The 14963-nt window shown below is 40.9% G+C and overlaps 1 pseudogene; it reads left to right on the top strand.

Moving 5' to 3' along the window:
• Window positions 1–685: 685 nt before the first annotated feature.
• Window positions 686–13296, top strand: LOC142046899 (E3 SUMO-protein ligase ZBED1-like; annotated as a pseudogene).
• The last annotated feature ends 1667 nt before the right edge of the window (window positions 13297–14963 follow it).

Genomic DNA, 14963 nt, shown 5'->3' with positions numbered 1-14963 from the left:
AAAACAGGGTAAGGAAGGTGCAATATTTCCACCTGTTACATGGTTATTAAATCACTAACCCTTACAGGATAAATGTGTGGGTCAGAGAGTTATGTAAAACTGTGAAAGAGCTGATTGAATTACATGATCTGTAGTTGAGAGAGACAGATTCTAGTCCTGGCTATGCCACCGATCTAGTTTGTGGTGGTGGGCAACTCGCTTTTATCCTGATCAGACCTGGAAATCCATGCATTCAGATGACTACACTCATGTGGGGCTAAGTGTCTGTTCTAGCATAAGCTGATGCAAAATCTGAGTCTTTTACCTCTGTTTTCCTGTGAAAATTGGTTAAGGAGCATTTTGAAAGTGTACAAGGTTTTATAAATACCGTTTTAAATTTAAGAGTACATATCCATTGTTTTTGACTTTGAAGATCTTAAAACAGTTGTTTTTTTTTTAAAGGATATCAATTTCAGCTCGTGTAAGTTAACAAGCAGAATATACAAATAGGAAACAATGAGATTTTGTATTTAGTTTGTATGTTAAGTTTGCCCTGATGTGTACAGTCTTCATTTTCTACTGGAATTCATTTCAACTCACGAATGTAGATTTGTATAATAAACATATAGCACTGGACACATCATAGAAGACGTTGGTGATCTGATATACATCATATGCATATTTTTGTTAAGAATGAACGTATCTCCCTCCAGGGTTTGCCAATACTTTTGAGTGGCCTCCAAAGGAGGGTTACAGCAGGTAAGTCCGCCTGTTAGGATCAGTTGTAAGGAATATATTACACTACTTCTCCAGGAGCTGGTACTCTACCTTCCTATTGCTGTTATGTGCAATTTAATGCTGACTTTTTATCAGTGTAGTGCTATATGTTGCTTGGCTTCTTCCTTAAAGAGTGCCTACTGAATAGCTGAGATCAGCTGGGTGCTTGTGCTGGCAATACCTAATTGTCTACCTAAGGGTGGAGTTGGGAGAATGTGGGGCTCCAACCCTTTTTGCTGCTTAGAAGCAAAATTGTGTATTTTCATTGGGTCTGGTACATGCACCTCAAGACATTAGAAGATGCATTAAAATATTAAAAATCTCAAATTAACAAAAACAATTCAATCAGTATTATACTGAGGTAACCCTGGGGGGACTGTAGCTTGCATTTAGAGGAAGAAGGATGGCCTTGATTGTTTAGGCCATGTTCTTGTCTTCTGAATTGTTCCAATAGGGGAACTGGAGAGAACCTTTCACTAGAAATTCCCTTTGAAATCAGTTTTTTAAAATAGATAACATTTACCTTGGTTACTTTAGACGGTCATTATTTTTTCTGAAGGTGTTGTAAAAACAGTTACAGAGTAAATTTAACTTCAGACCTAGGCTCATGGGATTAACCTTAATTTTGGGTAGTGTCTTAACTGAAACAATTGGCAGTGTAAAGTTTTCACTAACATAAGTAAGTAGCTTTTATTTAATGTTGGCTGTCAAAGAGCTTATTTGAAATAGACAAGGTGAGTGAGGTAATACCCTTTATTGGGCCAACAGAACTTGATCCAGTAACCTATATTACCTCACCCATCTTGTCTTCTCGTATCCTGGGACCAACAGTGCTACAACTATACTGCATACTACTTTGAAACAGGTAGTTTGGATTGAATCCAGCAGACTTATAAAGAGTCATAGATTTTTACAATATGCTGAAACAATCAAACCTAAACTTCTGAACAGGAATGAACCTGGCAACTGCTACAAGTCAATTGATCAGACTATACAAATAGACAAGAAGACTTTGACCCATTGTGACATCATGCAGATAATTTCACTGATGTCAATGGAACTATTCAAGTTGGTAAGGTTAATGTGATTTGTTAGGAGTACTCTTGTCAACTTTTGTTTTAAAAGCCAAAAAAAAAGAGCAATCCTCATGACTTGGCCGTACTCCTACACCAAAATAAATCAGGTGAGCTTTCCCTTGTTGCATTCTAGTAATGATTGATTACTAGTTTTCCCAGAACTATTTACAGTCTTACTGACCTCAATTATGCTACTACGCAGGCACAGATATAAACAAAGATCATCCATAGGCTTCTGCACTGCAACATGTTTGCTAAATGGAGGTCATGTTTGATAGGGGGGAAAAGATTGCTTTGAAGCTTCTCAAAAAGTACTGTAAACATTCTGTGTATATGTGTAAAACATAACTGGTAGGTAAAAACAAACTTACAGCCTAAAGCCTAAATCATTCCAATTTTCGCAACTGGAATCTTAAATCCATAGCCTGGGTGTACATCATCTAAGATTGCATGGTCCTGGCCCTGAAACTTGAATTCTCTTTCTGCCTTTGACAGCAGCTTGCCGCGTGAGTTTGAATAAGTCACTTAACTTTGCTGTTTCTCAGTTTACCCATCTATAAATGGAAATAGCATGCTGTACTTCCTAAGTGAGGAATGAACTCAAGTCCATAATCCCACTGACGTGAATAACTTTTAGTTATCATTATTCAAGATCTTTTGTTGCATTTAATGGGAAAATATGCTCACCTTGGAAACACTGATATTTCTGACCTTTGTTTCTTTCCTCATCCTCCATTTTCTGTTTTCTCTTTCTTTGTAAATCTCCTGTTCTTTTCCCTCTGTACTTGCTTTTCTTCAGCAACCCCCAATTCCTGCTTGTTCCCAGTGACTTCACTCCCACACCTTTCTTTAGTCTACCTACTACTGAGGTCAGCAATGAAACAGGTAATGTTGTCTTCAGTGTGATGACTTATAGAGCACTTGTTACCGGCTTTCTGGAGATTCTGGAAGACAACACTGTTGATTGCACTTAGTATGTGTCTCCAAAAGCATTTTTCACAACCAGGAGGGTTGGAAACAGCTATGTGGGAACTGGATTTGATCTTTAATTTTGGGGGAGTATTGTGATTTTAAAACTTTCCACAAACAGAAGTTCCCCAAACTTTGTTTGACTGATCAAAACATTTCCCTTATACTAACTGTGGCTCTTTGAGCAGCATTGTCCTGGTATAATATATTCTATGACCTGCCCGCCTTCCTTGCTACTACAGAGTTTTATATGACCTGGATTCTGTATTGGTGAAGGAACTGAGGGGTGGTGGGGTCACACTGTCCTTTATGCCCTCCAGCAGGAGACATATGGACACTCTGGGTGCACATAGAGCCCCCTCCCCCAATGGATACAGCTGGCCAAAGTAATCTGAACTTGAGTACAGAACAGGGCAAGCACAACAGCAGTGGAATGTATGTGGACAACACCTCTAGAAGAATCACTGTAATTACTGTAAAATAAGTAACCCTTTCTTTTTATTCCATAAAACGTCATGATGTCTGGAAATCTCACCAACCCTTACTGAGCAAGACTTCATGTTTTGTTTTGTTTTTCCAGATGTAGCTTTTAGGTTCTTTAAGATATATTATAGAATTAAGTAATTTTAACCCATTTTAGTGTAAAAGTAAAATATATCTATTTAACTTCTCAATTTCCCATGGAAAAACAATTTAATGTTACTTTAGTATCCCACGATATCCTTTTAAAATGAAAACTATACTTTTTGCCATAAATAAGACTTTATTGTTCCCCACACCTGTCATGACAAACAATCTGCCTTAGGTTCCAAGTTGTTAAAGCATGTAAGCACATATTTAAGATCCCATCGAAGTCAATGAGATTTAAGCACATGCTCATAGTCAGAAATGTTCTTCAGTGCTTTGCTGAATATGAGGCCTTAATATAATGCATTTTGTTTTTAGCATAGCTGAGGTAAATTCTCTCTTTGACCACTAGATAGTGCCAGTGAGCCTCTATAGGTTCATGTTCCTTTTTTGAGCAAGCTACATTTTCTTAAAGGGTTGGGGGTTTTTGCTTTTGTACTGTAGTCTGGTCTTTTTTAACATAACAGAAGCCTACGGACTAACATAGCTCATGTTTGGAAAGAAATTATGTGGTTAAAATGGAGATTATATCACAAAATACCCATTAGACCAAAGTTACACCATTGTAAATCTAGCCCAGCTTCTCAGCAGACAGTGAAGTTTCCCTGGCAGTACAATGGTGTAAATGAGTAGGATCTGGTCCATTGTTTCCAAAGGCACAAGCTTATTCCTCTGGGGAGCAGTTTATACTCACCTTCCCTTCATCTCACTCAGGGGTTGCTTTGACCTCTCTCTTACTCAGACCCAGGCTATCACCAAGTCTTGTTGCTTCTCCCTCTCTATGCACTTTAAAAACCCCCCAACCCTTTATTTTCATCCACTGTCAAAATTTGATTTGTGCCATTATTTTCTCACCTGGATTCCTGTAAACTCTTTTGGTCCAGGTTCCCTGACTTTCCCCCTCAAGTCTACTCACCGTTTAGCACTTGAATACTTTTGCTCCTGCCATAAGACCATATTGCCCACTCCTCATATATCTCATGTCTCTTAAGAGCACTGGCTTCTTATATTCTGCATGAAATTCAAGGTCTTCAGTGCTGCCAGCATTTTCATTTCATTGTCTATTTATTCACTATCTAAACCCACTGACTTCACTGGCCTCCTCACCTTGAACCCTTTGTTTTCTCTTTCCCACTCCTGCCTTTTCCCACGCTGTTCCCTATTCCTACATAGCAGTGGACACTGTGGGTGAGATGGAAGCTTGGGCTCTGAAGCCCACCCAGCCCCCTGAGTCTGAGCTTGGCAGCTAGCCTGAGTTTCCACGTGATCCACGATGTCCACACTGCCATTTTTAATATACTACCTCATACTATGACTCCAATAGCCTGAGAATCTGTAAACCTGGGCTGAGAGCCTCGCTCCCATCTGCATTGTAGACATAACCTCTGTGCCTCAGTTCTCCATCTGTAAAATTCATATAAATAACACTTCCCTTCCTCACAAGGATGTTGTAAGTATATATACTTCAAAGAGTGGGATTATGACATTGTGGCATGCAATCCAGACCACTGAGGGGCTGCTATCACCTGCCCTGCAACCTTGGGTGCCTCATAATGCTTTGCTGTTCTTACTCCCAGCCTTGGCCCCTCACAAATAGCTAAACAGCAAGCAGATCATACCCAAGTGTCTGTGTGTAACTGCAGCCTGCCAAAGCTCTCCAATCACACTCTGGCTTCCACCACTCTTGGTTACCACTAGCAGAGTGGCCCCAACACACTCCCGGTCACAGATCTTCCCTCAAAATGTGTGTTTTGCATTGTCCAGCCCTCTCTTGGACAGTCTAGATATTAGAGGTCCATTGCCCCTGTGACAGGTCAGTATTTAACAGTTTGCTACTTTAATTGGAGTTATCAAACAATTCTGTTTAAACACAACACTGATTTGGTTATGATTAAAGAATGAAACAAGTTTATTTAACTATAAAGGAATAGGTTTTAAGTGAGTATAAGTATTAAAATCAGAAATGGTTACAAAAGAAATAAAGATAAAATGCTTCCTGGTAACTAAAGTTAAACAAATTAGATTTGGTTCAAGGTAGATGTTCCCAGCAACAGGGCTGACCAAATTCTCAGGTGAGAGCCCTCCCAAAATCCAAAGGCAGCTGCTTTGTCTTCTCAGGTGAAAGAGCGACAGAGAGAGAGAGAGAGAGAGAAGGTTCCTGGGGTGTTTCTGCCACTCACTTTTATAGTCCAGTTACCCTTTGAATGCTTTTTTTCCCCGAGGTTTACCTCTACATAAAGTTTCTTCCAGCTCTGAGGATGAAGGCATGGTTATGAGTGAAAGAGGTTACATGTTTACTAAAATGCAAATCAATATGTTCCTGCCCTGCCCTGCCCTTCATCATCATAGAATCATAGGACTGGAAAGGACCTTGAGGGGTCATCTAGTCCAGTCCCCTGCGCTTATGGCAGGACTAAGCGTTATCTAGACCATCCCTGACAGGTATTTGTCTAACCTGCTCTTAAAAATCTCCAATGGTGGAGATTCCACAACCTCCATAGACAATTTATTCCAGTGCTTAACCACCCTGACAGTTAGGAAGTTTTTCCTAATGTCCAACTTAAACTGCCTTTGCTGAATTTAAGTCCATTGGTTCTTGTCCTATCTTCAGAGGATAAAGAGAACAATTTTTTCCCTCCTCCTTGTAACTATTTTCAAGTACATAAAAGGTTATTTCCCCTCCAGTCTTTTCTTCAACCCCAACTTTTTCAATCTTCCCTTGTAGGGCATATTTTCTAGACCGTGAATAATTTTTGTTGCTCTTCTCTGGACTTCTCTCATTTGGCCACATCTCTCCTGAAACGTGGTGCTCAGAACTGGATAAAATACTCTAGCAGAGGCTTAATCGGAGCTGAGTTTAGCCGAAGTATTATTTCCTGTGTCTTGCTAACACTTCTGCTAATGTATCCCAGAGTGATGTTTGCTTTTTTTATTTAGGTTGGGTTTTTTTTGTTTTTTTTTGTCACAGTGTTACACTGTTGACTCATATTTAGCTTGTGATCCACTGTGATCCCTTTCTGCAGTACTCCTTCCTAGGTAGTCATTTCCCATTTTGTATGTGTGCAACTCATTGTTCCTTCCTAAGTGGAGTATTCTGCTTTTGTCCTGATTTGAATTTCATCCTATTTATTTCAGACCATTTCTCCAGTTTGTCGAGATCATTTGGAATTTTAATCTTATCCTCCAAAGCACTTGCAATGCCTCCCAGCTTGGTATCATCCACAAACTTTATAAGTGTACTTTCTATGCCATTATCTAAATCATTGATGAAGATATTGAACAGAATTGGATCTAGTACTAATCCCTGTGAGATCCCACTCGATATGCCCTTCCAGCTTGACTGTATACCACTTATAACTAACTACTCTATGGGAATGGTTTTCCAACCAGTTATGCACCCACCTTATAATAACTCCATCTAGGTTGTATTTCCCTAGTTTGTTTATGAGAAGGTCACGCAGGACTACATCAAAAGCCTACTAAAGTCAAGATATACCCCATCCACAAGACTTGTTATTCTGTCAAAGAAAGCTATTATGGATCTACGCTGACTGCTACTTATCACCTTATTACCTTCTAAATGTTTGCAAATTGATTGCTTAATTATTTGCTCCGTTATCTTTCCAGATATAGAAGTTAAGATGACTGGTCTGTAATTCCCCAGGTTGTCCTTATTCCCCTTTTTATAGATTTGCATTATATTTGTCCTCTTTCGGTCCTCTGGAATCTCTTCCATCTTTCATGACTTTTCAAAGATAATCGCTAATGGCTCAGATATCTCCTCAGTCAGGTCCTTGAGTATTTGAGGATGTATTTCATCAGGCCCTGGTGAACTGAAGATATCTAACTTGTCTAAGTAATTTTTAACTTGTTCTTTCCCTATTTTAGGTTCTGATCCTACCTCATTTTCAGTGGCATTCACTGTTAGATGTCCAATTGCTACTAACCTTTGTGGTGAAAGCTGAAACAAAGTCATTTAGCACTTCTGCCATTTCCAATTCTTGTTTTCCTCACTTCATTGAGTAACAGGCCTGCTGTGTCCTTGGTTTTCCTCTTGATTCTAATGTATTTGTAGAATGTTTTCATAGAATATCAGGGTTGGAAGGGAGCTTAGGAGGTCATCTAGTCCACCCCCCTGCTCAAAGCAGGGCCAATCCCCAGACAGATTTTTGCCCCAGATCCCTAAGTGACCTCCTCAAGGATTGAGCTCACAACCCTGGGTTTAGCAGGCCAATGCTCAAACCACTGAGTTATCCCTCCCTTGTTAACCTTTTTGTCTTTAGCTAGTTTAATCTCATTTTGTGCCTTGGCCTTTCTAATTTTGTCCGTACATAATTGTGTTATTTGTTTATATTCATCCTTTGTAATTTGACCTAGTTTCCACTTTTTTAGGACTCTTTTTTTTGTTTCAGATCAATGAAGATCTCCTGGTTAAGCCAGAGTGGTCTCTTCCCATACTTCCTATCTTTCCTATGCGTGGCATAGTTTACTATTGTGCCCTTAATAATGTCTCTCTGAAAAACTGACAACTCTCTTGAACTGTTTTTCCCTTTAGACTTGCTTCCCATGGGAATCTTACCTACCAGCTCCCTGAGTTTGCTAAAGTCTGCCTTCTTGAAATCCATTATCTTTATTGTGTTGTTTTCCCTCCTACCATTCTTTAGAACATGAACTCTACTACTTCATAATCACTTTCACCTAAGCTGCTGTCCATTTTCAAATTTGCAACCAGTTCCTCCCCATTTGTCATAATCAAATGTAGAACAACCTCTCCCCAAGTAGCTTTCTCCACCTTTGAAAATAAAAAATTGTCTCCAATACATTCCAAGAACTTGTTGGATAATTGTGCCCTGCTGTATCATTTTCCCAACAGATGTCCGTGCTTTGGATAATTTTGTTAGTTGTTTAAAAAAAGCCACATCCACTGCTTCTTCCTGGTTAGGTGATCTGTAGGAGACCCCTGCCATGACATCATCCTTGTTTTCTACCCCTTTTATCCTTACCTAGAGACTTTCAACAAGTCCATCTCAACCTCAGTCCAAGTGTACACATTTTTAATATATAAGGCAACACCTCCTCCCTTTTTCCCTGCCTGTCCTTCCTGAGCAAGCTGTACCCTTCTTTACCAATATTCCAGTAATGTGTATTATCCCACCAAGTCTCTGTGATGCCAGTTATGTCCTAGATATGTTTGTTAATTACCATTTCTTCTTTTTTCTTAGTATACAGACATCTAATATACTATATATAATACTGCATATTGTATATACAGACATCTAAAATACTGATTTGATTTCCCCCTATGTTCTTTCTTGTTTCTTCCTTATCCCTGCTATAATGGCCTATGCTCCCCCCCCAGATTCCAACCCAGGTCTCCATGTTTTTGATTTACCTGTAGGTTTTTGTCACCTGCCCCCTGTGACGTTACTCCTTACATTCTTCATAGAAATATGGTTATGATATGAATATGGCCTAAGATATATTTTATGCAAGATGAGTCTTGTAAGGTATCATTGGAAAGGTTATGATTTACTGAGTATGATTATCCAGTTTGTATGCATATATCATTTCTGTATCTAAAGTTAGGAATATTGATTATGTAACAATTACATAAGACTAGTCCAAATGGGTCAGACCAAAGGTCCATCTAGCCCAGTATCCTGTCTTCCGACAGTGGCCAATGCCAGGTGCCCCAGACGGAATGAACAGAACAGGTAATCATCAAGTGATCCATCCCCTGCCACCCATTCCTAGTTTCTGGCAAACAAAGGCTAGGGACACCATCTCTGTCCATCCTGGCTAATAGCCATTGATGGACCTATCCCCCATGAACTTATCTAGTTCTTTTTTGAACACTGTTATAGTCTTGGCCTTCACAACATCCTATGCCAAGCAGTTCCACCGGTTGACTGTGCGTTGTGTGAAAAAATACTTCCTTATGTTTGTTTTAAACCTGCTACCTATTAATTTCATTTGGGGACCCCTAGTTCTTGTGTTATGAGAAGGAGTATATAACACTTCCTTATTTACTTTCTCCACACCAGTCATGATTTTATAGACCTCTATCATATCCCCCCTTAGTCATCTCTTTTTCCAAGCTGAAAAGTCCCCGTCTTATTAATCTCTCTTCATATGGTAGCTGTTTCATACCTTTGCTCATTTTTGTTGCCTTTTTCCGAACCTTTTCCAATTCCAATAATTACAACTGTATGTATTTGGGAGATTCCCACCACACAACCGGCCACCACAGCCTTGATGGGCCATTAGGAAGAAACTTCCTGAGAGGTGTCCTGGGAGGTAACTGTGACACTACAAAGTCAGGTGGTCCTGTCACCTGATACAAAATACCACCTTGGACTCTGCTGGTGTTTTCCTTCTGTAGGGGTATGGGGATCAAACAAAGGTTTCCCGCCTTAGGTAAATCTTTTTTAAGGCTGAGGGGGTTAATCTGGACTCTTCACCATTGCCTACCCAAGAAGAAGGACTGCTGAAAGTACCTGGAGGAACAAAGGGAAAGACAGGGGAGAGTCTAGACTGAGGCAGGGTTCCAGTCTGTAAGAAGAAATAACTGGAACTCTAAGCTACAGAAACTCTGCAACTGGCCTAAAATAATATTTTGGGTGAGAAATTACTTCCTGAAACCAAAAAAAAGGAACAGGAGTACTTGCACCTTAAAGACTAACAAATTTATTTGAGCATAAGCTTTCATGGGCTACAGCCCACTTCATCAAAAGATCTTAAGCTTAGTCTGCAGTGTTTTGTTTTATTTGCTTAGTAGTCTGCTTTATTCTGTTTGCTATCCCTTATAATCACTTCAGATCTGCCTTTTATAGTTAATAGATTTGTTTTGTTTATTATTAAATAGGGCTGTCGATTAACCACCATTAACACATGTGATTAATGCACAGCATAATTAATGTGTTAATTTTTTTTTAATGTGGATTAATCATAGTAGGGCAGCATCAGCTGCTTCAGAGAACCTACACCAGGTCAGGCGCGGTAATGCAAGCTGCCACCAGAGAGCGAGCGGAAAGAGAAGAGGCTACAGGAAGACGTGGTTCTCACACCGGCTCCACCAGAGAAGTATTTTTTTAAAAGTAAAAACAGGACGGCTAGGGGCTCGCCCAAGCTCCCCCACAACCTTTTAGGGCTCGCTCCAGCCACCCTCCGCACGCCTCTTGGGGCTGACTGACCTACCCTCTGCTGCCTGCATCTGGGGCTAAGTCCCCACCCCGAGCTTTGCACTGCCCATGCTGGGGGCTTCCCTCCCCACCCCCGCACTAGCCCTGTACCGTCAACAGCTGGGGCTGACCCCCACCCCGAGCTCCATGCCACCCGCAGCTGGGGATGGGCCTGACCCCATCCCCACCCCGATTTCGGGGACTGATACGCACACCCCGAGCCCCGTGCCTGCTGAGCTCTGTGCTACATGAAGTTGAGGATGAGCCCCCTCCCATCTTGTGCCGCCTGCAGCTGAGGCTGAACCCCCCCGAGCTCCGCCCCTCCCCCGGCTGAGGCTGATACCTTCCCGCCAGCTCTGTGCTGCCCAGGGGTCAACTTTGAAGCCAGCACTCCTCTAAAGTACACATACAAAATAGTATACAAAAAGCTAACCCAGCATCAGCAGGTGAAAAAAAGCCTCCAGCACAAATCAATCTCCTACTGAATGTTAATCCTGAGGTAAAATCTTTCCATATCCTTGGCAAGGACTCTTTTGAACAGGACACAAATATATTGATCATATAGAAGAATTTATTGAATTATTGCAGACATGGATACAGTTCTACTGTGCTTTCATGACCTGGAGTGATTAAATATCAGAAAAAGATAATGGAGCAAAGCAGCAACAGTTCAGGTCTTTTGAATGGGAAGTTTCTTTAAAATACTTCCAGATTGTTCTTTGGCTAAAAAGACTGTTGTTTGTAACTATTGTAAGGCTGAGTTCCAATACCATAGAAGCACTTCAAGTCTGCAGTACCACCTATGTTCTAAGCATGCTTTTGTGCTCCAGATAACCCACCACCAGCAAATGAATCCAACCAGCTGCGACAGAGTACAATTACAGAGTTTCAGGATTGCTACAGGCCCCTGGATCAAAGAAAGGATAACAATAACAATAACCAATGCTATTGCAAAGTGGATAGCTATGGACTCAACGTTGTAAATGACAGAGGGCTAAGAAATATATTCAAATTGCATCTTCCAATCAATCATACACCTTTCCATCCTGAGGAACCATTGCATCATGAATAAATGACCTATATGACAATGAGAAGACCACAAAGTTGGAGCATCTGAAAAATGCACTAGCTGTTGCTTTTACTGATGGTCGCTGGACATCTTTGAACAATCATAGCTATCTTGGTGTCATGGCACACCTTACTGATGCTTGCAGTTGTTTGCTGTAACAATAACTCATACTGAAGAGAGACATTATGCTGAAGCATGTGCAGAACGTTTCATGGATGTTGCAAAAGAATGGAATATTCAAAAAAAGGTAACAACGATTAGTACTGACAGTGAATGTAACATGGTAGCAGCAGCCAGTTGCTTGCCTTTTGAACAGATGATGTACATTGCTCACAGTCTGCAGCGATCCATTACAGTAATGCTCAGTGATGGTGGTTTAGAAAACATGCTGGCAAAATGTAGAAAACTTGTCGGCCATTTAAAACACAGTCCAGCTAACAATACAGAACTAGGAATACAACAAACTGCAAATGGATAGAAATAAAAACCTCTTGTACAAGATATTTCAACCAGATGGAACTCCACATTGGCTATGATTCAGCACTTTCTTTGCAATAAAGCTGTTATCACATCCACATTAGCTCTTCAAAAGCATCATCTATCAGTGCTGACAGACAAGGATTTTGAAAAACTTCAAAAGCTAGAAACACTACTTGAGCCCCGCAGGTTTGTGACTGAACTCCGAGGGGTGGGGGAGGAAGGGGGATTGGTATGTCTCCTGATCCGTGGTTTTACCCACATTCTGCCACATATTCCATGTTATGGCAGTCTCTGATGATGACCCAGCATATGTTGTTCGATTTAAGAATACTTCCACGAGAGATTTTACAAAATACAAAGAACGTACCAATCTGAGATTTCTAAAAATAGCTACGGCACTAGACCTAAGATTTAAGCCTCTAAAGTGCCCTCCAAAGTCTAAGGGGTGAGGTGTGGAGCATGCTGTCAGAAGTCTTAAAAGAACAACACTCTGATGCGAAAACTACAGAACCTGAACCACCAAAAAAGGAAATCAGCCTTTTACTGGTGGCATCTGACTCAGATCAGATGATGAAAGTGAACATGCATCGGCCCCCATTACTTTGGATCATTATTGAGCAGAATCCATCATCAGCATGAATGTATGTCCTTTGCAATGGTGGTCGAAGCATGAAGGGGCATATGAATATTTAGCACATCTGGCACGTAAATATCTTGCTACGCTGGCTACAACAATGACATGTCAACACCTATTTTCACTTTCAGGTGACGTTGTAAACAAGAAGTGGGCTGCATTACCTACCACAAATGTAAATAAGCTTGTTTGTCTGAGTGACTGGCTGAAAAAGAGGTAGGACTGAGTGAACTTGTAGGCTCTAAAGTTTGACGTTTTATTGTTAAGTGCAGTTATTCTTTTTTACATAATTCTATATTTGTATGTTCAACTTTCATGATAAAGAGATTGCACTACAGTACTTCAATGAGGTGAATTGACATTTCTTTTTTGTAGTGCAAATATTTGTAATAAATATAAAGTGAGCACTGTAGATTTTGTATTCTGTTGTAATTGAAATCAAAATATCTGAAAATGTAGAAAATATCCGAATATTTAAATAAATGGCATTCTATTATTGTTTAACAGCGTAATTAATTGTGATTTATTTTAATTGCTTGACAGCCCTATTATTAAACCCAGTTTGTGCAATCCATATTGGGGAGGGTGAGCAGCAGAAGAAGCTATGCATATCTCTCTTCACATTGAGGGAACGGGTGAATTTTTATGAGCTTGCGTTGTGCAGATCTTTCTATAAAGCGCACAAGGCAATATACCTTTGGGTCTGCACTCCAAGGGCGGTGGGCAGATGAGTGCTGGGGAAAGTCCCTTAAGCTGAGTCTTCACAGAGCTGATATCAGTGTCTGTCTTTTTGCAATTGGGTGTGGCCATGCCTGTATGTGTGCTAGAGGAGGCTTAAGAGCCTGGCTCAGCAAGACACAGTAAAGGGGGCCCAGGCTGGCAGAACAGTCGGGCTGAGTAGTATCCCAGTACATCATATGGCACCTTAAAGGGGGGCAATCCGTCACATCCCTATCAAATCTGTCATGCCTGCAATCCTCTTCAACATTGCCATCGACTGGGTAATACAGCATACAACAGACGACGTACCAAGAGGCATTAAATGGACACCCTAGTCATCCTTTGAAGATCTGGACTTCACAGGTGATATTGCTCACCTATCACATAGCCAACACCATATCCAAGAGAAAACAACCCAACTGAACACATTCAGCCAGCAAATTGGACTGAAAATCAACCACACTAAGACAGATATCATGACCTTTAATATTGCCTCATCGCCATCAGTACAGAAAAAGGATCATATTCTCACTAATGCAGAAACATTCACATACTTGGGCAGCACTATGAGCTGATGGTGGAACAAGCCAGGACATCCGGAACAGAATAGCAATATGATGGACACCTGAAGGCAAGCGAAAATGAGGCTGCCCAAAAACAACATGGCTAAGAGTGGTGGAAGCTAAGCTGGAAAACCTGGGGCACAGCTGAGGAAAGACTTGCCAGAAACAGACAGGAATGGAGGAGCTTCATTGCTGCCCTAAATGCCAGCAGCATAATGGGTAGTAACTTAACTAACTAATCAACCCACTCCATCGAACCTATTTAAAGCCCTCCTCATTAGGTTAACCAGAGTGTATCCAAATATGTGCTTTTCCTTCCTTCATAAGTGGACCCCATCTCCGGTTAGGAGTCCTTCTTCCCGGAACAGCATCCCATGGTTAAGAAGGCTGAAGCCCTCCTGGTGACACCATCCTCGCACCCAGGCATTCACCTCCTGAGGAACCATCACCTCCAGGATGCATCTGTTTCTGCCTGGGTTCCTACCCTGGACCAGAAGGATCAAAGAGAGCCCACCTGCACCCCCAACTCCTTCACCCTTACTCCCGGAGCCCTGTTGTCACTTCTGAGCTGCTCAGGATTGTACCTTGAAGAATGGTCACTTAACTTGTGACTGCGAATTAGTTTTTATGATACCTGGCTAGAGGTGTCAACCAGTTTCTTGAAGACAAAAGACAAGCTTACCCACTCCCCAGACTTGTCTGGTAAACACATTTCAGTCATAACATCAGCTTATGTTCATAACTTTACATATGTTGCTACATATGTTGCTACATACATTTCACCATGATATTATTGACAAGTTAGTTTGTACAAAAGATGCCTTGTGAGGTATCATTTGAAAAGTTTATTACAATAGTGTGATAGGGTCTGACTACAGGCGTGCATTT

Source organism: Chelonoidis abingdonii, chromosome 5 (genome assembly GCF_003597395.2).
Source record: "Chelonoidis abingdonii isolate Lonesome George chromosome 5, CheloAbing_2.0, whole genome shotgun sequence".
Classification (NCBI taxonomy): domain Eukaryota; kingdom Metazoa; phylum Chordata; order Testudines; family Testudinidae; genus Chelonoidis; species Chelonoidis abingdonii.
The sequence above is the reverse complement of the archived record's forward strand: the minus strand, read 5'-3'. Positions and strand labels throughout refer to the sequence as shown.